General features: G+C 26.2%; 1 pseudogene; it reads left to right on the forward strand.

Annotated features, from left to right (window-relative positions):
* Positions 1-20,579, forward strand: part of LOC124934800 — a 28,686-nt pseudogene extending 8,107 nt beyond the window's left edge.
* The last annotated feature ends 1,767 nt before the right edge of the window (positions 20,580-22,346 follow it).

A 22,346-nucleotide genomic window follows, 5' to 3' on the forward strand; every position in this document is an offset into this window, starting at 1 on the left:
ATTGTTATTTTATTTTTAGTTTTATATTTTTATATTTTAATTAATTTATTTTAATTTTATTATTAATATATAATATTTAAAATTAATTATATAAAATCAATTATATTATTATTAATTATTGTAATTATTACTAAATTTTTATTTTAAATGATTCCTTAATATTATTTAAATAATTGAAATTATTTATTTATATATTATGTTAATTATAAAATAATGTATAATATAATTATAAAATATATATGATATTATAATTATAATTATAATTATAAGAGAGAAAATAGGAATGTGGAGATAATGGGAGAGAAAGTGTCCGTAATGGGATTTATTCCTCCTAATTTAGGAATCAAATCAATATCCTGAAATCAAAACCACCAATCAAACATCTCATTTCTTTATCATATATTATCTAAAAAGTTATCTATATTAATATTAATTCAATATATAAAAAAATGGTTATAAATGAACCTAACTTCATAATTTTTATATTTATTTTATTTATATATAAATATAAACAATTTTATTTATTTTTAAAATGCATATACCTTTATAATTTTATATTTATTTGTTACATTATATATATATATATTATATTATATTAGTTTTCATCATTAATTTTATATATATATATATATATATATAATACTTTTTATGAGTATATATAATTTTTATGTTAATATAAAAATTAACTAATTGGTAATAAATATTAAATACAAAATATATATGCATACACAAAATAATAAAATTATTTCAACAATCATAAATGATCTAGCAGTTTAAGTGTTCACATTTAATGTGAAAGACTAGGGTTCGAATCCCAAAACATGCATAGGCATCTAAAAGTGTGAGGTCGGAATTAGTAGTTGGTTTGACGAACATTTAAATGTCTGAGGTCACGAGCGGGTGGTCGGTGGTTTGTCAAGTATGATATTGAAATTAGTGGTTTGTATGACGAGCATTTGAAATTGTGAGGTCACGAGATGGAGGTCGGGTGGTCGGTGGTTTGTCAAGTATGGTATCGGAATTAGTGGTTGGTATGTCGAGCATTTGAAATTGTGAGTTCACGAGATGGAGGTCGGGTGGTGGGTGGTTTGTCGAGTGTGAGGTCGGAATTAGTGGTTGGTTTGACAAGCATTTGAAAGTGTTAGGTCACGAGATGTTGGTCAGGTGGAGAGTGATTTGTCGAGTGTGAGGTTAGAATTAATTGTTGATTTGAAGAGAATTTGAAAGTGTGAGGTCACGAGATGAAGGTCGTGTGGTTTGTCAAGTTTGACAACGGAATTAGTGGTTGGTTTGGCGAGAATTTGAAATTGTGAGGTCACGAGGTGGTGGGTGGTTTATCTAGTGTGAAGTTGGAATTAATGATTGGTTTGAAGAACATTTAAAAGTGTGAGGTCACGAGATGGAGATCGGGTGGTGGGTGGTTTGTCGAGTGTGACGTCGGAATTAGAGGTTGGTTTGAAGAGCATTTGAAAGTGTGAGGTCAGGAGATGTAGGTAAGGTGGTGGTTAACTAATTTGTCGAGTGTGAGGTTGAAATTAATGGTTGGTTTGAGGAGCATTTGAAAGTATGAGGTCCTGAGATAAATGTCGGGTGGTGGTTAACTAATTGGTAATAAATATTAAATACAAAATATATATGCATACACAAAATAATAAAATTATTTCAACAATCATAAGTGGTCTAACAGTTTAAGTGTTCACATTTCATGCGGGAGACCAGGTTTCGAATCCCAAAATATGCAAATTTATATTTTCAAGGATGTATTATTGACTACATTATATGGTGACGTAACTTTTAAACAAATGATAAGCATCTGAAAGTGTGAGGTCGGAATTAGTGCTTGGTTTGGAAAACATTTGAAAGTCAGAGGTCACAAGATGGAGGTAGGGTGGTGGGTGGTTTGTCGAGTGTGCTATCGGAATTATTGGTTGGTATGACGAGCATTTAAAAGTGTGAGGTCGCGAGATTGAGGTCGGTTGGTGGGTGGTTTTTCAAGTGTGAGGTTGAAATTAGTGGTTGGTGTGGCAATCATTTAAATGTGTGAGGTCACGAGATGGAGGTCGGGTGGTGGGTGGTTTGTCGAGTGTGAGGTTGGAATTAATGGTTGGTTTGACGATCATTTGAAAGTGTGAGGTCACAATATGAATGTTGGATGGTGGTTAATGGTTGGTTTGACGTTGGATAAGAGGTTTGTGATCAATTGGGAGATTGGTTGTTGATTTGTTGAAGTGGGAGTAAAAGAGAGGTTGACTAAGATTGATGAGTGGTTTGTCGAGGTATAGAGGCATATGAAAAAGTGTGAGTCACAAGATTAGGTTCAGTGGGTGGTTTACCGAAGGGATAGAAAGGCATATGAAAAAGTGTGAGTCACAAGATGAGGGTCAATTGGAGGGTTAGTGGATGGAGGTCGGATGGAGGTCGGGTGTCGAGTGTGAGTTTGAAATTAATAGTGGTTTGACGAGCATTTGAAAGTGTGAGGTCACGAGGTGAATGGTGGTGATTAGTGGTTGGTTTTGCGTTGGATAAGAGGTGTGTGATCTATTGGGGGATTTGTTGTTGATTTGTTGAAGTGGAAGTAAAAGAAAGGTTAACTAAGATTGGTGAGTGGTTTGTCGAGGGATGAAGTCATATTAAAAGTGTGAGTCACAAGATTAGGGTTAATGGGTGGTTTGCCGAGGGAATAAAGAGTCATATGAAAAAGTGTGAGTCACAAGATGATGGTCAATTGGAGGGTTAGTGGTTGAGTTTGACGAGATATAAGAGGTGTGTCATCAATTGAGGTCGACTAAGATTGGTGGGTGGTTTGCCGAAGGGATAAAAAATGCATATAAAAAAGTGCGAGTCACAAGATGAGGGTCAATATATATATATAGAGAGAGAGAGAGATGAGTGTGAAATTTAATTTTAAATATAAATTAAGGTGAAATTTAATCAAATGAAAATGAATTTGTTAATGATAATTAACAAAAATGTTATTAATTGTTAATGTAACTACAAAATATTTATATTTATTATTATAACATATGTAACTTACATATACTCTGAATAAATGTCAATGAATGTAAAGAAGATGCAAGAAAGAAGCAAGTAAGATTAACTATTGGATTAATGAAGTACTAGTTTGTTGGATTAAAATTTTGATGAATGATTTTATAGTTTAATTTTCAACTAAATATATTTTTTCACTCTAATTTCTTTCCACACATTGTCTTATCATTTTCCCTCTAGAATTTCAAAATAGTTTTTTCTTTTTTAGAGTGTTTTTTGAGTTTTTGACTTGACTATTTCTGTGTAAAACCCGGTTATTTGATTCAGGTAATTTTATCAAGTTCGTTGTTGTAGTGGTTATTCTGTGTTAAATCATTGCAGGTTCCGTTGATACTAGAAAGCAACCAACAGATAAAAATTCTCAATCACAAATGAGAGAAAGTGAAAATATTTTAAGAGAACTGTGATCCTCACCGACCTCAGAATAATCAATAAGAGTTTATTCATTTTATTTTCTTTAATAACATATTGTATTTCTTATATTATCATTTAGTTGTATTACAAGATAAAATTACTAACAACTTATTCTTTTAATAATACTATTAATATTAAATTAATGTTTCAATTATTTTGAATATCCATATTGGTATAAAGAAATCCAATAAAGTGCATAACAAAATTAATTTTCACATTAAACTCATATTGAAATTTATTGTCACAAGATTCAAACAATATATGCTATTTAGTATTTCTCAAGTTTATCAAAAACATGGAAATCATTTCAAAATAAATAAAATCAAATATTAATATATACATTTAAATATATATATATATATATATATATATTTATTAGACTCTCTATAAAATAATAACGTTAGTCCAGCTAAACAATATAAATATCTTCTTTATTATTAAATGGGCAGCCCGAGATGGGCCATATATTCAATTACAATCGAAGAACCTAAAATCAACACTAATATGACTTTTATTTCTCAGCAAAAAGTTGATTCAATTTTTAAGCATTTTTTTTACTTCTCAGCTTCAAGTTGATTCAATTTTGAAGCAGTTTTTTCTTATAAAAAAAAATTCAAACAAGCAGGTAACAGCAGACTTATTTAAGAAAACATGGTTGACAACAAACGATTAACTTGACAAGGTTAAAGTTATCATAGATAGTTTTCATGAATAAAAAATGTCTTTTAAGAAAGAAAATAAGAAGTTATATTAAAAAATATAATAATGATGTATTATAATTTAATAAAAGTAATTTAATTTAAATTATTAAGTTAATATTATATATTATATGTTTTCATGTTTAAAGTTTGTATGGCAAATATTTGATGTATGACGTGAGGGAAGACTGAAGAGGATGGCCCAAAAGCTGCCCACGGCCGGCCCTGGTCAAATGAAAGTCAAGTCGGGTCGGGTCGGGTCAGATTTAAGGTTTAGGGTAAGAGAGTTGAAGATAAAAGGATGTGTAAAAAATAAATATATAAATAAATGATGATGTGTAAAAAGAAAAGTGACATTAAATTGTTTAAATAATAAAAATAAATGACAGCTAAAAAACTGATGAAGGTGCGCCCAATAAGAGTCCGAATACCCACCCATCAAACGACTCTTTATGAGCTGGATTCCAAAGAAGACCAAATATTTATTATATTTATTATATTGTGAATTGATAAGGACAGGAGATAGAGGGGAGAGAAGATCAACGAATCTTTATAGCAATATAAAACAAACAAAAGAAATATAAATGAAGAGAGAGAATAGGGTTTAGGGACAGAGGAGAGAGACTAAAAATGCATGCAAATTAATTATATATAACACATGTCACCATTCTATAACTGTCACAACATGCAAGTCTAATTGTAATTAGTCATGTGACTATTAAAATATTTTTTTTAAAATCACAAATAAAATCAAATTGCCAACTCAATTAAAAAAAAATACATAATAATTTTTTTTTATAATTTACAATAATCAATGAGAAAAATATTAATAATAAAATACAACTAGAAAGACAATTAGAATATATATTTTAATTTTGGTATAACTTGATTTCACTCCATCTTAATTTTAAAATAATATTCAAATTATATTATTAATATCGTAAAAAACATATTTATTTATAAAATAATTTAATATGGTTACTACAAATTAAATAAATATATTTATTATAAATTTAGTTACAAAAATTAAAATTAATATAAATTATAAAACTAAATTTAAATATAAAAATGAAAATAAAAATTAATGAACTTAAAAGTATATAGTCTTATATTATCATTTTTAACTTAGTGACAATAGATATTATTAATTTCCTCCTATAATATATATATATATATATATATATATATATATATATATATATATATATATATATATATATATATATATATATTGTCCATTAATTCAAAATATTAGATAAAGAAATTGAGTAATATTAATAGATATTTTTAAGTAAGATTGGTTTGTGATTAAATATTATGAACTTTTTTAATAGATAATATTAAAATTATTATTATTATTATTTTAAATTAATTAAATTATTAACTAAAATATTATATAAATTTAAAATTTATACCTGCTAAATTTTTTAATTTATATTATTTTAACAATAAAATGTTAATTAAAATTTTCATTGTTTATGTGAATAGGCTATTAATTAAGTGATTTATAAATTATTTTCTAGAAAGTAATTATATTAGAATTTATTAAATATATAATTTATACATAAATGATTATATAAGTCCCATTTTTTATTCTCGCTAATAAAAATAGGCTTATATATCTATTGAGAACCTCTAGTCTCCCGAAAAACAGAAAACCCTAATTCGTTTCATTTTGTAGTCTTCTTCTTCAAGCCCTCTATTCTCTTCTTTATCTTCCTAGATAATCTTACAAGATATATAACTATTGTGATTGTGAGTAGCAATATATAACTATTGTGAGTATATATATTGATTTTTGTGATCGTTAATCGCAACTTTTTTTTGTCTGATGATTTCGTTTTTTGTACCGTTCAAGTCATTACTCTTAATTTATATATTTGCAGATTGTATTTGAAAGCAATTTTTTGGCAAAATCTCTCATATAAGTTATTATTGTCGATTTTTCCTCATTGAAGGTAAATTATCAGGTTTTATACCTCTTATATTTACCAAAATATTATAGATCTGAGATCAACTTGTTTATTTTTCTAATTTACTAAATTGTTCTTTATTGGTAAACACTTTACAATATTAGATTTGAAATAAAATATTTTTTTTCATTAGAATTCACTTTACAATATTAGATATGAGTTTTTTTTTTTTTAAATTAATTGATCTTATAGTTTTTTTTCTGATATTATGCTGAACTATATATTGTTTGTTGTTGGTTTTACTGGTTGCTTGTTTGACTAATTTATCAAAGTTTTTTAAAATGGTGTAATCAGTAATCCTATTACATATATTCCAAATTTTATTATGGGAGGTTATATTTTCAGATTTTATCTACTTCCTTATTAGTCTTTATCCAAAAATCCTAAAAATCTATTTTGCCTAAAAAATATATATTAAGTGATATATAAAATAATTAAAATAATATATATATATATATGCTTATTTAAAGGCATTTAAAGTAATAAATTAAAATAAATTAAGATTAATATATATTATAATACAAAGTAAATAATTAATATTATTTTTAAAATTAATATTATCTTTTCCCTGGTATTGTATTTAAAATTTCTAATTATTGTTATTACTATTATGAGTTTTGCCTTTTTTTTTAATGGAATTGAACATGCAATTAGTTTGATATTGGGTTTTTCAGGGTTTTTTTTTTTACTTTCAAAAATATTGTTTTGATAAAAATAGGTTAATTAAGATTTGTTTAAGATAACATAATATAAGTGATTTGATTGATATAGTTATAATAGAAAAAATAATTTAAAAAAAATACAAAAAATACAAAATAACTCAAGATCGAATTAAAACAGCAGTTAAAACACTACTTTTTACTAATGATCAAACTAACTCCTTATTGTCCAAAGCATTACATCTTCTAATTATTATAATTTTTTTATTGTAGGAATGTAACACGATATATCCTAGTTCCTCCCTTGCATTATTAAAAGAATGAAGTTTTTTTCAATTTCAAGGTTATATTTTCAAATTCTATTTACTTTCATATCTCTTTCTTCCATTAACCTTAATTAAATGAAAAACTATCTCTCCCTATTCTATAGGCACAAGGTTATTTAATTTTCTTATTGTTACCACTTATTTAATTACATTTAATATGGGAAGTAGGTGATATTTAAAATAACTAAGATAATAATTTGTTTTTTTTTAAAGTAAGACAATAAATATATACCTATTTATATTGCCGTAGTAATTAGGAGATATATAGATAAAATATTTAAAATAAATATATATATATATATATATATATATATATATATATATATATATATATATATATATATATATATATATATATATATATATATATATATACTTGTATAAAGGATTTTAAAAGGTAAATAAGTGATAGTTAAAATAAATTAAGATTAATATGTGTATATATAATTATAATACAAAGTAAATAATTAATATTACTAATAGACTAATAGAATTCTGCTGCATCCTTTTTTATCTTTCAAAACAATATTGTTGGAAAAGAAAATAGGTTATTTGAAATTTGAGTTAAATTTGATAGATATAAATATAATGATTAAGAAAATGATAGAAAAATGTGTTTTAAAAAACAAAAAAAAAAATACAAAATAACTCTTGATCAAACGAGCTCCCTTCTTTAAGGATTTAGAAACCGGCTGTTTATGAATCCCGCTTTAAGGATTTAGAAACTTACCAAATTCGGGAAATTTGAGAAAATGACCTCAAAGATGCCTTTATTTGAGCTGGTGGTAAATTATAATTTTAATTGTTTTCGTGGTCGTTTATTTTTTTTTGACGAAATTGCCCTTTTCGCTTAGCGTTTCGCGAAGAGGATTAGGTTTAGTATAAATACTGTAATTTTTTCATTTTCTTCATTTTCTTTCTCTCTCTTCTCTTGTTCTCTCTTTCACGGCGGCGGCGACGACGGCAGCTACGGCGACGGAAGCTGCGGGGCGGCGGTTCAATCCATACAGATTTACAAGATCTTTATTTCTAACCCAAACCTAAATCGATTTATGCTTTTTATTTACACGATCTTCATAAATCCTAACCCTAAACCTATTTTGCATGCAAGTCTCCGATTCTAAGGATTTGAAGGTCAAAGAAGATGTTCATTTCAAACCTAAACCTAATTCGAGTTATGTTCATGTTTCCATTTTCTTCATTTTAAACCCTTCGATTTAACCTGTTTTTATTTGGTTCATATTGGTTCATATTTGTTATTTGGTTCATATTTGTTCATATTTGTGGGTTCATATTTGTTATTTGGTTCATATTTGAGCATTTCGTTAGGTTCATTAATGGTTTTGCAGAAAATCTCGGATCATATGGGTTTCCGTTTCAGGGAAGATTCGCTAAGTGTTTAGCGTTTCGCTAAGTGCTTAGCGTTTCGCTAAGTGCTTAGCGTTTCGCTAAGTGCGTTTCGCTAAGTGTATTTCGCTAAGTGCATTTCGCTAAGTGCATTTTGCTAAGTGCTTAACATTTCGTTAAGTGCATTTCGCTAAGTGCTTAGCGTTTCGCTAAGTGCTTATTTGTTTTGATTAATTAATAAGTAATGTAATGCTTATTTATTTTGTTAATGATGTTTGAAGGATGAATATTGTGCTAATTTAAAATATATTTTAAATAATTTGGTGCAAAAATTATTTTAAAGTGTAATTTAATTTATACTTTAATTTTGACAAACATAATTTTTTTTAAAAATTTACCCATTTATCATAATCAAGATGAAAATAATAATCCATAAGAAAAAGAGTCCAATAAAGATTCATATAAAGAAAGTAGACTATTATCGGTTAGATATATCATATATATCCTGATCATAATGCACTTCTTTCATTATAAAGTTGTATACATGTATTTAAAACAGAAAACACTGATAAAATCAAACATAAAACCAAAAAAGCTAATAAAAATAGGAAAGAAATTCACATAAATTCTTCATTGAAGAACTAAAAGATGAATTTTAGATGATTAAAGCCATGAAACAAGTGAGAATTATACACATACATACATATTATTACATACATAGAAAAGAGAAAAATTTATTAAGGTTTAAGCTTCAGTGACACAACTTTGGCTTGCCGATTACTCTTCGCAGACTTGACAAAAACAACTGCCAAACAAGGAGGTGCCCACCATGGCCTTCGTACCCTTTGTTCTCCTTTCAAACAAGCCACTGAAAAAAGTTCATTTTCTTATCAACAAACTAAAGCTAATAAGATTATAGTTTTGGAAGAGAGTAAAGGAAGGACAAGAAATCGACCAACCTTTAATTCGCCTCAGTTCCTTGCAAAGGTTATAAAGTCACCCCATTTCATGTGACATCGTCTTATAAACCTAAGTATCTTTTCTATCGTGAACATTGACATGCTTTCTAAGTATTCCCCATTTACACCAATTTCTTTGAATATTTGACGATAACTTCTCAGATTTATCTCTTCTAAAATTTTGCACTAAATTATTTAAAATATATTTTAAATTAGCACAATATTCATCTTTCAAACATCATTAGCAAAATAAATAAGCATTACATTACTTATTTATTAATCAAAATAAATAAGCACTCAGCGAAATGCACTTAGCGAAATGCACTTAGCGAAATGTTAAGCACTTAGCGAAATGCACTTAGCGAAATGCACTTAGCGAAACGCACTTAGCGAAACGCACTTAGCGAAATGCACTTAGCGAAACGCACTTAGCGAAACGCTAAGCATTTAGCGAAACGCTAAACACTTAGCGAATCTTCCCTGAAACGGAAACCCATATGATCCGAGATTTTCTGCAAAAACCATTAATGAACCTAACGAAATGCTCAAATATGAACCAATATGAACCAAATAACAAATATGAATCCACAAATATGAACAAATATGAACCAAATAACCAATATGAACCAAATAAGAACAGGTTAAATCGAAGGGTTTGAAATGAAGAAAATGGAAACATGAACATAACTCGAATTAGGTTTAGGTTTGAAATGAACATCTTCTTCGACATTCAAATCCTTAGAATCGGAGACTTGCATGCAAAATAGGTTTAGGGTTAGAGTTTATGAAGATCGTGTAAATAAAAACATAAATCGATTTAGGTTAGGGTTAAAAATAAAGATCTTGTAAATTTATATGAATTGAACTGCCGCCCCGCAGCCTCCTTCGCCGTAGCTGCCGTCGTCGCCGCCGCCGTGAAAGAGAGAACAAGAGAAGAGAGAGAAAGAAAATGAAAAAATTATAGTATTTATACTAAACATAATTCACTTCGCGAAACGCTAAGCCCTATAGCGTTTCGTGAAAAGGACAATTTCGTCAAAAAAAATAAACGACCACGAAAGCAATTAAAATTATAATTTACCACCCGCTCAAATAAGAGTATCTTTCAGATCATTTCCTCAAATTTCCCCAAATTCAGCTTTATTGACTACCAATTTATCTTTTAATAAAATATGATATTATCCCGTTTAATATTATTAATAAGATTGATAAAAAAATATAACTTATTATTAGTTAAGTCTTAAACCAATCCTATTAATAAGATATTATCCCGTTTTATTAATATTAATAATACCCAATTCAATTTAAAATATTAAAACCTAACCATTCACTACCAGTATCATATATATTATATATTATGTACCTTCAAAAAAAAATTATTAGAGGTTTTTAGTTTCCAAATTAATAAAATGTCCATCATATTATATTAACTTATTATTTTTTTGTTTTCTAATTAGTTTGTATAATTTAAAAGTATTTTTTTTTTAATTTAGAAATTGTATTGAGATTTATATATTCTAATGAATAAAAAAATGTACGTCTAATCTACTAAATGATTTGAGAAAATTTCAATATATATAAAAAAATTATTTACTTTATAAAAAATTATAACGATATAACTTTGTGTGCTGCCTAACAATTTGGATGACGTGTTTGTGTTTTAAATTTAGTATTTTTTCATATACACGTTTAAAATTATCGAATACGGTTTGAATGATTTAAAAAAATATGTAATATGCAAGAATAATTAGAGTATATATATTTTTTTATAAATGTGGTAAATTAATTTAGAAAAAAAAATTATGTTAAAATAAGAAAACATGCGTTTATGTTTATTCGTTTGAAAAAAACATCTTAAATAACTAAAATTATTATAGTTTGAGACATATATGTTATTATTCCAACTAGCATGTATCCCGTGCATTTGCACGAGTAATAATATAAAAAATCGTGAAAAAAATATTACGGTAAAAATTTTATGGGCGGGTCAACCCAAAATCCGACCCAAGTATCCATTTACTCTCACATATATCCAAATTAACCACAGCTCTCGAACCGGCAATCTGGATACTTTAAAAATTAAGCATCATTTTATATATATATATATATATATATATAGATTTTTTAGTTAAAAAGTTGAACTTATATTGTTAAAATGTCACGTGTTTATCAAATTTTGGGTTGAATTTAAAATATAAAGTGTTATTAGCCTAATTAGTTAAAAGGTTGTAATTGTTTTGTTAGGTTGCAAGTTCGAACCATACCTATAACATTTTTAAAATATCCATTTACTCTCACATATATCCAAATTAACCACAGCTCTCGACCCGGCAATCCGGACACTTTAAAAATAAAGTATCATTTTATATATATAGATTTCAAACTCATTTAATAAAAATGACTCAAGTTCAATCCCAAATAGAGATCTATTTGGGACATTCATGATATGGTGTCATTAACATGAAATTAATGCTTACTTTTAAATATACATAGACTACAATAATTCAATAAACTACATAATAAAATTAATTTTCAAGCAAATTTATATTCATGTGTCAAACGATACAAACAAATGTTGTTTAGTAAGGGTGTTCATTTGGTTCGATTTTCAGATTATTCGAGTTTCTCGGTTCAAATTCTTTGAGTTTTTATTTTTTTAAGCTAATTTAAAAATCAAACCAAATACTAAAATTCGAATTCGATAAATTCAAATTATGTCGAATATTCAGACCCCACATTATGAAGGGTTAATGGTTGACCTAATTTAGTATATAATAAAATATATAATTATTTAATTATATCTAATAAATTATATAATATATGATTAAAATAAATAATAAAAATGAATTCGGTTTTCAATCGGTTTAGTTTTTGAGTTAAAGTCTCAACTCGGAAATTAATTCGAAACCGTATTTGAATTCGAATTGGTTTAAAATTCAATTCGAAACCAAAAATGAAATTCAAATTCGGTAAGCCAAATATTGAACATCTCTAGTTTGTATTTCTCAAATTTGTCGAAACAACATTAAAGAGTATCGACTAAAATCAACTACACTTACAACTTTGATGGGTAATATGACATTTACTTCTCAACAAACTAGTCAATTCAAAAATTATTCTAAGCATTTTTCTGTTCTGGTAATATATAATTCAAGTCATAACATTATTATGAAATCATTATAGTGTATTAACATCATGAGCACTTATTTCAAAAAATATTGTTGACAATTAATTATAACTTAACAAGATTGAAATTATTATAAATAGTTTTCATTAATAAAAAAATGTCTTCTGATTTCTCCTCAGGAAAAAAAAAAGTTATATTAAAAAATAGAATAATTATGTATTATGATTAATAAAAAGTAATTTGTTTTAGATTATTAACTTAGTGTATATTATATTCATAAGGTTTAAATTTTGTAAGGACAAATACGTTATTTTGTAAGATGTCAGGAAAAAGGATGGTCCTAGCAGTTGCCCACGGCCGGCCCGGGTCAAATTAAAGTCGGGTCGGGTCTAGAGGTATGATAGTGGAGTAGGGTTAGGATGGAGAGGGGAAGAGAATAGAAGATAAAAAGAGACTGAGGAAAGAGTGATGTATAATTTTAAATAGAAATATAAATAAATAAATGATGATGTATAAAAAAAAAGTGACATAAAATTTTCTTTTAATAATTAAATATAATTAATAATATATTCTTATAAATTTTAATAATTAAACTTATTAATAGGATTGATTTATTTTTAATTGTTTATTTGACTAGACTATTAAGTGGTTTTTAATTTTTTGTTTGAAATATTTACAAATAACTTTATTTATTAGTAAATCTCTCTCAATTAAGTTTTTATTTACTAGTATTAATAAAGAATGTTTCATTAAGTATTTTACAACTAGTATTAATGCATATTTATACGTTCTACTGTAAACACAAATCTTTTTATTAATAATTTTTTAAATATTTAGAATTAATAAATGATGTTCCATTATAAATTTAGATTATTTAAACATTTCATGAAATTATTTTTTAACTGCTATAAAGAAATTATTTGTATTTTATTAGTCGGATGTCATAAATTAATATGCATGAGATCCAATATTTTTTTTTGAAAAAGATGATAAATTATTTTGAATATATATATATATATATATATAATTTGTAAAGAAATTTTTGAAAAAGTAGTGATCGAAGATAAAGAGCGAAGAAAAACAAATATTTTACTATTAGGAAAAGTAAAATTAAGAGTAATGACTAATAATAAAAACATAATTTAAAAAAATATATATTATAGAAAGTCTCAATAAGAACAATATATTTATTTTCATGTTCGTTATTATATGACTTTGAAAAATAAATAAAAACTTTATATTTGTATTATATATATATATATATATATATATATATATATATATATATATATATATATATATATATATATATATATATATTTAATAATGCTTAAAGGGAACAAGGCACCACAATAATTCACTTCATTAATTATTTTCTCTTAATATATATATACAAAAAATAATAATAAAATTATTTTAATAATTTCAAGTGATTTATCAGTTAATAAGTTCACATTTCATGCTTAATACCAGAATTATAATCCCTATAAATTTAAATAATGCATTTTTTTATTATAAATATATCTTATCTTATATTTTTTTCTTTTTAATTATTTTTTCTCTTATTAATTATATATATATTCTCAATCATATAAAATATATATATATTTTTTATCAATAATTTATATATATAATATATACATTAAATATATTTACCTTATATATATATTATATTATTTTTCATCAATAATTTTATATAAATACATTTTATCTTTTATTATACATTTTTTTCTCATCATATATATATATCATACTTTCTTTATTATTATAAATATTTTTTATTAATATAAGGTAATAGATATTAAATACAATATATATATATATATACATATAAAAAATAATATAATTATTTCAATAATCTTAGAAGTTAAAATGTTCACATTTAATGCTTACCATTGTTCGAATCTCAATAATGCTAAAACTTTTAAACAAATGATACAAGACATCTAAAAGATTTAGGTCGGAATTAGTGATTGGTTTGACGAATATTAGTGTAAGGTCACAAGATAGAAGTCGGGTGGTGGTGGATTGTCGAGTTTGAGGTCGGAATTAGTGTTTGGTTTGGCGAGCATATGAAAGTGTGAGGTTACGAGATGGAGGTCAGGTGGTGAGTGATTTGTCGAATGTGAGGTCCGAATTAGTGGGTGGTTTGTCGAGTGTGAGGTCGGAATTAGTGGTTGGTTTGGCGAATATTTGTAAGTGTGAGGTCACGAGATGGAGGTCAGGTGGTGAGTGGTTTGGCGAGCATTTGAAAAATTGAAAGTGTGAGGTCACGAGATGAAGATCGGGTGGTGGGTGGTTTAACGAGCATTTGAAAGTTTTAGGTCACGATACGGAGGTCGGGTGGTGGGTGGTTTGTCGAGTGTGAGGTAAGAATTAATGGTTGGTTTGGCAAAAATTTTAAAGTGTGAGGTCACGAGATGAAGGTCGGGTGGTGGTTAGTGGTTAGTTTGACGTTGGATAAGAGGTCTGTGATCAATTGAGAATTTTTGTTGATTTGTTGAAGTGTGAGTAAAAGAGAAGTCAACTAAGATTTGTGAGTGGTTTGTCGAGGAATAAAGAGACATTTGAAAAAGTGTGAGTCACAAGATTAGGGCATTGAGTGGTTTGTCGAGGGGATAAAGAGACATATGAAAAAGTGTGAATCACAATATGAGGGTCAGTTGAGGGATTAGTGGTTAAGTTTGACGCGAGATAAGAGATGTGTCATCAATTGAAATCGACTAAGATTGATGGGTGATTTGTCGAAGGGATAAAAAAGACATATGAAAAAGTGTGAGTCACAAAATGATGGTCAATTAAGGGTTAATTAGGATGCCGAGAGGATAAATATTTGTTAACATTAAGTTTAAGATTAAACTTAATTTTATAAACTAAAACTAATTTTAAATTGATTAAATTTGAATAATATAAATTTTATCTAAAATATTTATAGATAAATAATATTATATATATATTCTTATCCATGCACGAGATTTATGTTAGTTAATATAATTGAGCATTGAATTTGGATTATCCAAACTCTCCATCCCGACCACAAACCCAATCTAGTACATTGTTCTCTTTTCATGTTTGAACTCAACCATTAATACATACCCACGAGTATCGGATATATAATAATTATGTTGGAATTAAACTAATTCCATTAATTAAATGAAAATGATAATTTGAGTAAATTAAATTAATATCAAATTCAAATGTGAATTATTAGTGAAATTTAATTCAAATGAATTTCATACCAAATTCGAGAATGAGAGTGGAATTTAATTTCAAATTAAATGCACACTAAATTTAAATGAAATTCACACTAAATTCAAATATAAATTAAGGTGAAATTTAATACAAATAAAAATGAATTTATTAACGGTTATAATTAACATTAATGTCTTTAATAAAGCTATTAACAAAAATATTGTTAATTGCTAATGTAACTAGCAAATATTTATCGTTACAACAAATGTAACTTACATTCTCATGAATGTAAGAAAGATGCAAGTAAGACTAACTACTATATATTAATGAATTAGTGGTTGTTGAATTAAAATTTTGATGAATGGTTTTATAGTTTAATATTCAACCAAATATATTTTTTCACTCTAATTCCTTTCCACAAGTTGTCTCATCATTTTTCACTCTAGAATTTCAAAATAGTTTCTTTTTATCTTTATGAGTTTTTTCGAGTTTTTAACTCGATTATTTTTATGTCAAACCGACAAACCCGGTTATTGGATTCAGTTAATTTTGTCAAGTTCATTGTTGTAATGGTTATTTTGTGCTAACCGTTGCATGTTATGTTGTATCATGTGAAGCAGTCATGGACGGAAACTTTCAATCACAAATGAGATATAGTGAAACCATTTTAAAGGAGATGTGATTCTCAAATGCTTCAAAACAATACAACAATACAAAAGACCGAAGAGGATGGCCCTAAAGATGTCAAATGAAAGTCAAGTCGGTCGGGAAGATTTAAGGTTTAGGACAAGAGAATTGAAGATAAAAGAGACGGAGGAAAGAGAGATGTATAATTTTAAATAAATAAAAAAATATATATAAATAAATGATGATGTGTAAAAAAGAGGTCACATTAAATTGTTTAAATTTTAAAAAAATGACAGCTAAAAAACTGATTGATGAAATGATGAAGGTGCGCCGCCCAATAAGAGTCCGAATAACCACCCATCAAACGACTCTTTGTGAGCTGGAGAGAAGATCAACAAATCTTTATAGCAATATAAAACAAACAAAAGAAATATAAATGAAGAGAGAGAATAGGGACAGAGGAGGAGAGAGAATAAAAATGCATGCAAATTAATTATAACACATGTCACCATTTTATGACACATGTCACAACATGCAAGTCTACGTGTAACAAGTCATGACTATTCAAATATTTTTATTTAAAATCACAAAAATCATGTTGCTGACTCAATTAATTTTTTTTATATAATAATTTTTTTTATTTATATTTCTTAATAATCAATAAGAAAAATAAAATAGACAATTAGGATAGGTGGTTACGATATAGTTTAATTTTGTATTCATACATTATATTTTTAGAAAAAATTTAGTATTGAAAAATTCATACGTTTAATTTTGAAAAAAAATATATTACTTAAAAAATAAGATGAATTCCCTTAACAAAATAGAACTGATGAATGACAATTGTGATATTATTTAACTTCTTTCAATAATTATAACAAATATTTTTTTTATTATATATATAAACAATTGTGATTAATAATATATTCATGATTAAATATAGACTTTACTTTTAATAATTAAATATAATTAATAATATATTCCTATATAATTGTTATAAAGTGATTTATAAGTTTTAATAATTAAACTTATTAATAGGAATGGTTTATTTTTAATTGTTTATTTGGCTGGACTATTAAGTAATTTATAATTTATTTTTTTAAATAAAAATATTATAATTAATTAAATAAAAATTATATAAACCCCATTTACACTTACATCACTCGGAAGAAACACTCAGGAGAAAACCCTAATCGATTATCGATTATTACTTTCTTCCTTTGCTTGCAAGTATAACTATGGTGAGTATGATTATTGATTTTTTTTATAGACTCTCTCATGTTCGTATTTTCTGAATGCATATGAAGTATCAGGTTTATCCATCTTATAGAAATTTTGTTTATTATTTTGATTTACTAAACTTTTGTTTGTTGTTGGTTTTGTTTGTTATTTATTTGACTAATTAATGAAATTTTTTCAAAATAGTGTAATCAATTCATTTGAGAGTTTATATTTTAAGATTTTATCTGCTTCTTTACTTATCTCTTCCTTTAAACCTACATGAAAAAAACCTCTAAATGAAAAACTGAAAAACTCTCTCTTTGTTCCATATTTTCCATAGGCATAAGGTTATTTAAAAAAATATTAGGTGATAAATAATATGCTTATTTAAAGGCATTTAAAGGGATAAATAAATGATTTTTAAAAATAAATTAAGATTAATATATATATATATATATATTATAATACAAATTTAATAATTAATATTAATTTTAAAATTAATATTATAATCTCACTAGTATTGTATTAATTTTTTTTTAATTATTAGAAACTTTAATAGATACAATTTATTTTATGAACTAAGTAAGTAATACATATTTATTATTGCTATTATTTTTATGAATTTTGCCTTTTCTAATGTAATATGCAATTAGTGTTATTGGATTTTCAGGTTTTTTTTAATAAATATTATTTGATAAAAAATAGGTTATTTAAGATTTATTTAAGATACATAATTTAAGTGTTAAAATGATAATAAGATGATAGAAAACTTATTTTTTTAAAAACACAAAAAACAATATAAAAAAATCCAAAATTACTCAAGATTAAACTACCCTCTTTATGCTAATTGTCCAAAGCCTAATACATTTTCTTTTATAATGTGTACTCTTTTATTTAAATGTAGAAAACAATCATCATACATAGTTTACTTAATTTGGAAGTTATAATTTTCAGATTTTTACCTACTTTATTATCTCCCACCCTCATTAACTAAAATAAAAATTAACATTAGAATTGGAGGGTCTAATATCAATTTTTAAGTTTGATAAATATTTTAATATTAAAAATTAAAATTAAAATAAAAATATTATAATTTTTTTTTATATTAGTGTAATTTTATAGTTCTCAGTACCATTCTTTTTAATCAGAATTGTATTTCTAAATTTAATTTTTTAAATATTTTTTAAACAAAATAACTTATTATTTTATTATTTAAAACAATATTAAAGTTTTCAATTAATATTTTTTTTTGAAATTTAAGATGTTAAAATATAGACATTGTTTTCTTTATTCAATAACTTATCCTTTTGAACTAATATATATATATATATATATATATATATATATATATATATATATATATATATATATATATATATATATATATATATATATATATATATATATATATATATATATTATTATTTTTAAATTTAAAAAGATAAAATATTGAACAAATATTTTTATTTTTAATATATGAAGTTAATAGGTTGAAATATATTTTTTTTAAAGAAAATCAAACTTCAAAATTTGTTTGACCCTTGAATTATACTAATTGATTTTTTTTTTTAAGAAAATTGAAACTTTAAAATTTGCTTATCCCTTGAACTATACTAATTGGTTAGGTGTGTTAAAATAATATTTTAATAAAATAAATAATGTATATTAAAATAATTTTTTTATGTTTTTTTTACCAACATAAGAATTGAGATTGAATTACACTTTTAAGTTTTTCCATATGAATTGAATTGTAATTAAATGTTGAAACATATTTTAAATGAAAACTAAGATTGTAAAAATAATAACTAACGGTTTATTAAACCGTTAATTAGTTAGTATTGAACTCTTATATAAAGAAGATAGGTAATTGTTTGAAAACAACTTTTAATAATACAATTTTTAGTTTACACTTCTTCTTCTTCAAGATTTTAACATGGTATCAGAGCTTTAAGGTTAAGGATCTTAGAGAGTTTCCGCTGCCTCTACTAGTGGCCCGGAGTAGTCACTAGTGGAGGGCTTTATTCTATTTACTATTATCTTTCTTCCAAGTGAAGGTGATTGCTTTCTGGAGAAGGAGGCGTTGTAAAGAGTTCTCGACTGAAGAAGTTTTCCGATTTGATTTGCAACCGATAGATAGACATTTGTGCGGAAGATCGATTGCTAGAAGTTATCGGAACTGTATGTTTTAGGAATAATGGACGGTGCTGCTTCTTGTTCTGTTGCTGAAGATGATCATTCTATAGAAGATGTAAATTGGGCTAATTCTTGTTTGGTTAAAGTTTCAGACAATGAATGAGATTCTCTCAAGAATTCTTTATTGGAGATTCTTGATTCTGTCGAACCTTCTGCAGTTAATACTGATCATCTTTATGCAGAGGCTAATCTTCTTGATGAAGAGTCTCCATTAAAGTTTGATGATGATGCTGAAGGGACCATTAATTATAATTCTTCAACTTCAAGTGATGATGAAGAAGATGAAAACAACACTCATTCTGTAGTGAAAGTGAAGAAGTTTAATAAATTTAGATCAAGAAACAATCTTGGAAACTCATTTGTTCAGTAATCCATGAATTTCAGGAAAACACTTATGATTTTGGATTGAATTTCAGTTTTACAGAGTCTATATTTGAACCATCAGCAGGTGAAATCTTTAAGGTATGGGATTTGGACATTCCAGACGAGGAAGATGAGTTATTGACAAATCTGAACAAAGCCCTTGTCGATAGTTCTTTACAGTCTATTAAAGAAGATGACTTAGATTTGAATGGATTTTCAAATTCGATAGATGAGGTGATTATGGGCATGACAGATCTGAAACTGGATTCAAACTGGATTCAAACCCAGATGAAGCTTACTAGGATCAATGGTGTTTTCAAAAACAAAAATTTTCTTGACTGCTCAAAAATGGGTTTTGTTCCGACTACGTACCTTGGAAGTGTTTCTTCAGATTTTTGTCAGCATATGGTTGCTTTAGGAGAGAAAGAATAAGTTTCTTCAGGTCCTCTGTTCTTCTGCGACGACAACTAAGAATAAGAATAAGTTTCTTAAACATCGCTTTCTGTTGTGACGAATTCGAGTAATTGGAGAATACCGCAACTGATCTTTTGTGAAAAATGTGAGGAATTGGGTTGTCTATATTGGCAGCTTAACTGGTGGATCAATCTGGTTGAAAATGAAAGAATGCTAAATTGACTTTCTTTGAAGAAAAAAAAAGCTGCAAAGGTTGAAAGCTGGTGGCTAATGAAGAAAAAACAATTCATGATGATTGTTGTGGATTGGACTAACGAAGATTGAGCTATCTATATTGGGTAGTTCGAAAAAAAATGGTGCTTGCTGAATTGGGTTTGCTCGGCTGTCTATGTTAGGTAGCTGAAAAAAAATGGAGCTTCCTGAATTGGGTTTGCTCGGCTGTCTAAATTGGATAGCTAAAAAAATGAAGCTTGCTGAATTGGGCTTGCTGAAGACGATGGTTGCATGATCGTAGCTTGATGTTTCATCGACTTATTTTGTCAAGGTGAAACTTTGTTTCTACTACGTTTCTCCTTAAGGGGAGGATGTAAAAATAATAACTAACGGTTTATTAAACTGTTAATTAGTTAGTAACTGATTAGTTAGTTTGATTAATTAATTAGTATTGAACTCTTATATAAGGAAGATATGTAATTGTTTGAAAACAACTTTTAATAATACAATTTTTAATTTACACTTCTTCTTATTCAAGATTTTAACAAAGATATCTCTCAATTTTCTATGCACAAGTTTATTTAAATTTTTTATTTTATTTTATTGTTACTATTTATTTAATTATATTGAAAGTGGGAAGTAGATAGTAGTTAAAATAACTCAGACAATAAATATACCTATTAAATTGACTTTAAAGTAGTGATTATGTGATAGCTAGATAAAATAATTAAAATATATATATATTTATGTAAAGACATTAAATAAGTAATATATAGTTAAAATAAATTAAGATTAATATATATTTTAATACAAAATAAATAATTAATATTAAAAAGTTTAAGAGGTAAAGTTTATAATTAAAAAAATATCTCTATTATCCTATTATAAGTTTCAAATTATTAGAAAGTTTAAGAGGTAAAGTTTATTTTTATCAATTTTTCATGAATCATATTTGATCTTTGAAAAATATTATTGAATGAGAAAATAGGTAAAATGTTAGAAAAATGTTTTAAAAAAATAATAAAAAATTCAAAAATAACTCTTGTGATCAAACAAGCTTCTTCGGAGTGTCCAAAGTTTTACATAGAGTGTGTAACCATTGATCCGCATGCTCATCAATCCTGTGTCTTTTATTCAAACCCTATTCAAAACTTCGCCTCCTTCATTCATTCATTCATTCACTACACCGCTCAAGTGAACTTGTATTAGGGTTCTTGAAACACTCTCTCACTCTCTCACAACACACACACTTGCTGTTGCATGTCCATGGAAGGAAACTGTTCAACAAATATGTCTTCTTTGGAGAAGATATCATCCATTTCTAAACTCATAGCTTTGAAGAGAACCTTTATTAGCAAAGAACTTGATTCCTGCAATAATGCATGTAGGGAAGTTGAAGAGCATCTAGATTCATCGGTGAAGGCCATTAATGAAATGATCCTTGAGCTCAAGACAAAAGAAGATGCTTTGAATTTGAGAGCTATGTCGGTTATTGAAATTCAAGATGCGGTTGAGATGTTAAAGATCTCTTTGGTGACTCGATGCGCAGAACTTGACCGTAGGGAGGCAGAA

This window comes from Impatiens glandulifera, chromosome 4 (genome assembly GCF_907164915.1).
Source record: "Impatiens glandulifera chromosome 4, dImpGla2.1, whole genome shotgun sequence".
Classification (NCBI taxonomy): Eukaryota; Viridiplantae; Streptophyta; class Magnoliopsida; order Ericales; family Balsaminaceae; genus Impatiens; species Impatiens glandulifera.